At 34.6% G+C, this 7,821-nt stretch overlaps 1 pseudogene; it reads left to right on the forward strand.

Annotated features, from left to right (window-relative positions):
* Positions 1-6,220: 6,220 nt before the first annotated feature.
* Positions 6,221-7,435, forward strand: LOC112616138 (annotated as a pseudogene).
* The last annotated feature ends 386 nt before the right edge of the window (positions 7,436-7,821 follow it).

Below are 7,821 nucleotides of genomic sequence, written 5' to 3' on the forward strand. Positions count from 1 at the left end.
GGAAAAATATCCCAAGTTCATGGATTGCAAGAATCAATACTGTGAAAATGTCCATATAACCCAAAGGAATCTACAGATTCAAAGCAATTTCTATCAAAATACCAATGATATTCTTCACAAATATAGAGATAACTATCCTAAAATTCATATGGAACTACAAGAGACATAGAATAGGCAAACTTATTCTAATAAAAAAGAAAAAAATCTGGAGGAATTTCATTACCTGACTTCAAATTATACTATAGAGCTATAGTAACCAAAAGAGTATGGTACTGGCATAAAAACAGACACATAGAGCAATAGAACAAATTAGAGAACCCATAAAAAATGCACAAACCTACAGTTAACTTAGTTTAGGCAAAATGCCAAGAACGTACACTAGGGAAAAGATAGCCTCTTCAATAAATAGTGCTGGAAGCATGAGATATCCATATATGGAAGAATGAAACTAGACCAGTATTTCTCACCATATACAAAAATCACATCAAAATGGATAAAAGACTTAAATCTAAGACCTCATATTATGAAACTACTACAAGAAAACAGTGGGAAAACTCTCCACAACGTTGCTCTGGGCAACAATTTCTTGAGTAATATTCCATAAGCACAGGCAATCAAAGCAAAAGTAGACAAACGGGATTATGTCAAGTTATAAAGCTTCTGCACAACAAAGGAAACAAACAGCAAAGTGAAGAGAAAACCCCTAGAATGGTAAAAAAAAAAATATTTGCAAACTCCCCATCTGACGGGAGGTTAATAGCCAGGATATATAAGGAGCTCCAAAAACTCTATAGAAAAAAACCTAATAATTCAACCAGAAAATGAGCCAAAGATTTGAATAGACATTTCTCAAAAGAAGGCATACAAAAGGCAAACAGGCATGTGAAAAGTTGTTCAACATCACTGATCATCAGGGCAATGCAAGTCAAAATTACAATGAGATATAATGTCACCCCAGTTAAAATGGCTTGTATCCAGAAGACAGGTAATAACAAATGCTTGCACAAATGTTGAGAAAAAGGAACCCTTGTGCACTGTTGGTGGTAATGTAAGTTAGTACAACCGCTATGAAAAACAGTTTGGAGGTTCTTCAAAAAAACTAAAAATTAAAGTACCATATGATCCAGCAAACCCACTGCTGGGTACATAACCCCTCAAAAAGGAAATCAGTATATTGGTAAGATATGTGCACTCCTATCTCTATTGCAGCCCTGTTTACAATAGCTTAGATTCGATGTAAACTAAGTGTCCATCAACAGATAAAGAAAATGTGGTACATATACACAATAAAATACTATTTAGTTATAAAAGAGAATTAGATACGGTCATTTTCAACAATATGTATGGAATTGGAGATCATTGTGTTAAGTGAAATAAGCCAGGCACAGAAAGACAAACATTGTATGTTTTCATTCACTTGTGGGATCTAAAAATCAAAACAATTGAATTCATGGATATAACGAGTACAAAGATGGTTAGCAGAACCTAAGAAGTATAGTGGAACAGTGGGAAAGGATGTGGGGATGGTTAATGGGTACAAAAATAGAAAGAATGAATAAGACCTACTATTTGATAGCACAATAGGGTGACAAAAATCAATAACTTAATATTACTTTTAAAAATAACTTAGAGTATAATTGGATTGTGTGTAACACAAAGGATAAATGTTTGAGAGGATGGATACCCCATTCTCCCTAATGTGCTTATTTCACATTGCATGCCTTTATCAAAACATCTCATGTACTCCATAAATATGTACAGCTGCTATGTACTTACAAAAATTAAAAATATATAAATAAATACAAATAAATTTTTAAAAGAAAGAAGACATAAAAATGACAGTTATATTAAATGGTGCTCAACATCATTGATCATCAGAGAAATGCAAATGGATATTACAATGCAATGCCATCTATCCCCAGTTAAAAAGGCTTATATTTAAAAGACAGGCAATAACAAATGCTGGTGAGGATGTGGAGAAAATGGAGCCCTTGTATATTGTCGGTGCTATTGTAAATTAGTACAGTCACAATACAGAACAGTATGGAGGTTCCTCAAAATACTAAAAATAGAGCTACCATATGATACATCAATCCTACTGCAGGGTGTATATCAAATGGAAAGAAATCAGTATATCAAAGAGATATTTGCACTCCCATGTTTGTTGCAGCACTGTCTACACTATCCAGGATTTGAAAGAAACCTAAGGGTTCATCAAACAGAAGAATAGATACAGAAAATGTGGTACATATACAAAATGGAGTACTATTCAGCTATAAAAAATAATAAGATCCTCTCATTGGTAAAAACATGGATGGAACTGGAGGCCATTATGTTATGTAAAATAAGCCATGCGAAGAAATACAAGCATCCCATGTTCTCACTTGTTTGTCAGATATAAAAATCAAAACAATTGAATTCATGGTGGTAGAGAGTAGAAATATGGTTGCCAAATACTGGTAAGAGTAATGGGAGGATGGGGGGAAGATGGAGATGGTTAATGGGTACAAAAATAATAGAACGAACAAACGATGATATGGTATGGCTGTGTCTCCACCAAAATCTCATCTTGAATTGCAGCTCCCATAATTTCCACATGTTGTGGGAGGGACCCGGTGGGAGATAATTGAATCATTAGGGCAGTTTTCTCCATACCGCTCTCCTGGTAGTGAATAAGTGTCAGGGGATCTGATGGTCTTATAAGGGGTATTCTTTTTTGCTTGGCTCTCATTTTATCTCTTGTTTGCCATTATGTAAGATGTGCCTTTCACCTTTCTACCATGATTGTGAGGGCTCCCCAGCCATATGGAACTGTGAGTCCATTAAACCTCTTTCACTTTACAAATTTCCCAGTCTCAGTTATGTCTTTATCAGCATTGTAAAAACAGACTAATACAAATGAAATCTAGTATTTGCTAGCACATCATGGTAACTACAGTCAATAATAATTTAATTGCATATTTTTCAAAAACTAAAATTATACAATTGTTTGTAACACAAAGGATAAATGCTTGAGGGGATAGATACCCCATTTTTCATGGTGCAATTATTATGCATTGCATACCTATATCAACACATCTCATGTACCCCATAAATATATACACCTACTATATATGTACAAAATTTAAATTTTTAAAAATATAAAAGTAAAAAAAAAATCAAAATCAATGGAATGAAAATAACTAAAACAATTTTGAAAATAAATTGATAGGACTGAGTATACAAAATTTCAAGATATTAGATAACTACACTAATCAAGTCTGTGATATTGTGCAAGAGATATACACAGGCATTAATGAAGTAGAACAAGGAACCTAGAAAGAGATGAACATATGTGCCCCACTAATTCTTTACAATGGTACAAAGCAATTCATTAGAGAAAAAAATGGTCTTTTCAACATATTTTCTCGGAACAATTGAACATACACAGGCAAAAGATATATAGCTCCTCCCTTAACTCTCTCGCTTTATACAAAAATTTCCTCAAAATAAACCAGAAACTTAAACGTAAATCATAAAACTATAAAGCTTTTAGTGAAAAAGTAGGAGAAAAACTTCAGGATCTAGGGCTAGGCAAGGAATTCTTAGACTTGACACTGAAAATGTCCAAGAAAATTTTATGAATTGGACTTCATTAAAATTACAGACTTCTGCTCTTCCAAAAACCACTATAAGAGGGTGAAAATATAAGCTACACATTAGACAAAAATGTCTGCATGCTGCATATCTGAAAAAAAAACCTTGAATCTAGAATACATAAAGAATTCTTAAAGCTTAACATCAGAAAGTAAACAATATAGTTAGAGAATAGGCAAAATATATGGAGAGACATTTTCCTGAAGAGGCTATATATATGGCAAACAAGCATATGAATATATGTTCAAAATCATTAGTCATTGGAGAAAATACAAATGAAAGCCACAAAGAGATGCAACTTAAAACACACTTACTAGAACGGCTAAAATATAAGAAATTGTAACAACATAAAATTCTGATGAGGATGCAGTGCACCTAGACAATTGATACGCTGTTGGTAGTACTGTAAGATAGTACAGAAACTAAAATCAGTTTGGCAGTTTCTTAGGAAACTGTTCATACGATTACCATATGACACAGCAATTGCACTCTTGGGTATTTATCTCAGAAAAATGGATACTTATGTTCACACAAAATCCTGTAGATGCATGTTCAGAGTAACTTTACTTGCAATTGTCAAAAATTGAACCAGTGCAAATGTCCTTCAATTGGTTAATGGTTAAACTGTTTACTTCTACACCATGGAATACTACTCAGCAATAAACAGGAATGAGCTTTTGATACATGCAAGAACTCAGTGAAACTTAAGGGAATTATGCTTAGTGAAAAAAGGCAACCACAAAATATTACATATAATGTGATTCCATTTATACAGCATTTTTGAAGTGACACAATTACAGAAATCAAACAGAGCAAATGGTAGTCACATATTACATATACAGAAACAAATGTAAGATTTACAGCATACTTTTGTCTGAATCTATGTTAACCTGATATTAGTGAATTCATATCTTTAAAGTATTGAAAGAAAAACCTGTCAATTCGATTCTCTTTATTTTTGTATATTTAGCAGCACACTTCTAAATAACCCATGGTCAAAGAGGAAGCATAAGAGATGCTAAATACCCTTTGAATTAAATGAAAACAGAATCACAATATATCAAAATTTGTGGTACACAGCTGAGGTAGAGCTTGGGGGAAATTTTATAGAATTAAATGCTTACATTAGTAAAGAACAAAGATCTAAAATGATTTAATATTTCCCCTTAAGTAACTAGGGGAAGTAGAACATTTCAGACACAAGGCATGTAGAATGAAGAAAAGCTAGAGCAATAAATAAGTAATAAAAGTAAAAACAAAACAGAGAAATCAATAAAATTTAAAATAAACAATAAGGATAATCAATAAAATGAAATGATATTTCTGCAAGATGAAAAAAAGAATGCCTGTAATTGGTCTAATGAAGACAAAATAAAACACAAAGAAAGCACAAATTACCAATATAAGAAACAAAAGAGGAGACATCACTACACATGCTTCCAAGACTTAAAGCATGAGTGAATATTTAAAAAATTCTATGTCAATAAATTTCATACATAAAATGGACCACAATTCTTGAAAATCAAACATTACCAAAATTTATTGAAAAAAATAGATTAACCCAAACAAAGATAATTAGTAAACAAATACCATTCTCAGTTAAAATATCTTGCATAGGGAAAATCCAAGGCTAAAAATGTCTTCCATGGCAATATATAATAAACATTTAAGGAGAACTAAAAGCAATGCTACAAATACTCTTCTAGAAAATAAAAGAAGAGAGAAATTTTCAAATAATTTTATGAGTCACAAATTCCCAAGACACCAAGTCGGACAAAGACATTACAAGAAGAGAAAACTAAAGACCAAGCTCCTTCACGAACTTTGACAAACAATCCTAAAAAACATGTTAATAAATCAAATCCAGCAATATATAGGAAGGATAATATACCATGACTAAGTATGGTTTATTACATGAATACCAGTTTGTTTCAACATGGGAAAATTAATCAATGTAATTCAAAATATCAACAAGAAAAAAATGCAAATTATATAAGATTTATCTCAATAGATGCAGGAAAAGCATTTGACAAAGTTAACATCTATTCAAAAATTCTCAACAAACTAGGAATATAAGGAGATTTTCATAACCTGAGAAAAGGCATGTCTGGAACATATACAGTTAGCATCAGACTTCCTGATGAAAGACTTAATTCTTTATCATATCAGAAACAAGGTAAGGATGTTCACTTTCACCACTTGCATTCAACATAATATTGTAGGTCCTAGCCAGTGCAATCATGTACAGAAAGTAAATAAAAGGCAGGTAAATTGAAAAAGAAGTAATTAAACTATATTTATTTTCAGATGTCATGATTGTCTATTTATAAAAAAAAAATAATCTTCCAAAAAAATCTGTTATACCTGAGAAGCAATTTTTCACCATCACAGAATGCAAAGTCCATATATAAAAGTCAATTGAAATTTTATACTCCATCAACGAACAACTGAAAATTTAAATGAAGAAAACACTACCATTTATAATGATATTGAGATATGAAATACTCATAAATAAGCCTAACAAAATGTAATGCTTATGTGCTGAAAAATATAAAACATTTCTCCAGTGGAATTTGATGGTGTGATGTCTCACAGAAAGTTCTCCGCTCCCAGACAGGGGTCCCTCGGCTTCCTGCCTTGAAAGCGCAGCAGCAGGCATCAGGAGAAGGTGAAGAGCTTCCCTAAGGATGACCCTTCCAAGCTGGTCCACACAGCCTTCACAGCCTTCTTGAGATAAAAGATTGGCATGACCCACATCGAGAGGGGAAGTCAATAGGCCAGGATCCAAAGTGAGTATGAAGGGGTGGTAGAGGCTGTGGCCATTGTGGAGACAACCACCCATGGTGGTTGTGGGCATTGTGGGATATGGGGAAACCCCTTGAGGCATCTGAACTTTCAAGACCATCTTCACTGAGCACATCAGCAATGAGTGCAAAAGGCGTTTCTACAAGAACTGGCATAAATCTAAGAAGAAGGTCTTTGCCAAGTACTGCAAGAAATGGCAGAAAGAGGATGGCAAGAAGCAGGTGTAGAAGGACTCTAGCAGCATGAAGAAGTACTGCCAAGTCATCCGTGTCATTGCCCACACCCAGATACACTTACTTCCTCTGCACCAGAGGGCCCACCTATGGAGATCTAGGTGAACCGAGGCACCATGGCTGAGAAGCTGTACAGGGCCTAGAAGAGGCTCGAGCAACAGGTACCTGTGATCCAAGTGTTTGGGCAGGATGAGATGATCGAAGTCATTGGGGTGACCAAGGGCAAAGGCTACAAAGGGGTCACCAGTTGTTGGCACACCAAGAAGCTGCCCCACAAGACCCACCGAGGCTTGTGCAAGGTGGCCTGTACTAGGGCATGGCATCTTTCCCATGTGGCCTTCTCTGTGGCACACACTGGCCAGAAAAGCTACCATCATGGCACTGAGATCAACAAGAAGATCTATTAAGATCGGCCAGGGTTACCTTATCACGGATGGCAAACTGATCAAGAACAATGCCTCCATTGACTATGACCTGTCTGACAAAAGCATCAACCTCTGGGTGGCTTTGTCCACTGTGGCGAAGTGACCAATGACTTTGTCATGCTAATAGACTGTGTGGTGGGAACCAAGAAGCGAGTGCTCATCCTCTGCAAGTCCTTGCTGGTCCAGACCAAATGGCAGGCTCTGGAGAAGATTGACTTTAAGTTCATTGACACCACCTCCAAGTTTGGCCATTGCCACTTCCAGACTATGAAGGAGAAGAAAGCATTCATGAGACCACTCAAGAAAGACTGAATTGCAAAGGAAGAAGGAGCTTAATGCCAGGAACAGATTTTGCAGCTGGTGGGGTCTCAATAAAAATTATTTTCCACTGAAAAAAATAAACAAATATGAATAAAACATTTCTGTGAGAAATCTAGAAAGATCTAAGTAACAAGAGAGATACAGAGTGATCATAGATTACAAAACAATATACTAAGATAATTAAGATATCAAATCTCCTGGTATGAATCAAGGCATTCTCACTCAAAATTCCATCAGGCTGTTTTATTTCCATAAAAGTTATCAAGCTAATTATAAGTTTTATATGAAAAAGTCAAAGAACTTGGAATTACACAAACAACTTTAAGGAAAACAGAATTCAAGGTATTTTACTATTTAATTTTAAGGCTTACAAGTTTATAATTATCAAGTCCATGTGGCAT

The sequence above is a fragment of the Theropithecus gelada genome, chromosome X (genome assembly GCF_003255815.1).
Source record: "Theropithecus gelada isolate Dixy chromosome X, Tgel_1.0, whole genome shotgun sequence".
Lineage (NCBI taxonomy): Eukaryota > Metazoa > Chordata > Mammalia > Primates > Cercopithecidae > Theropithecus > Theropithecus gelada.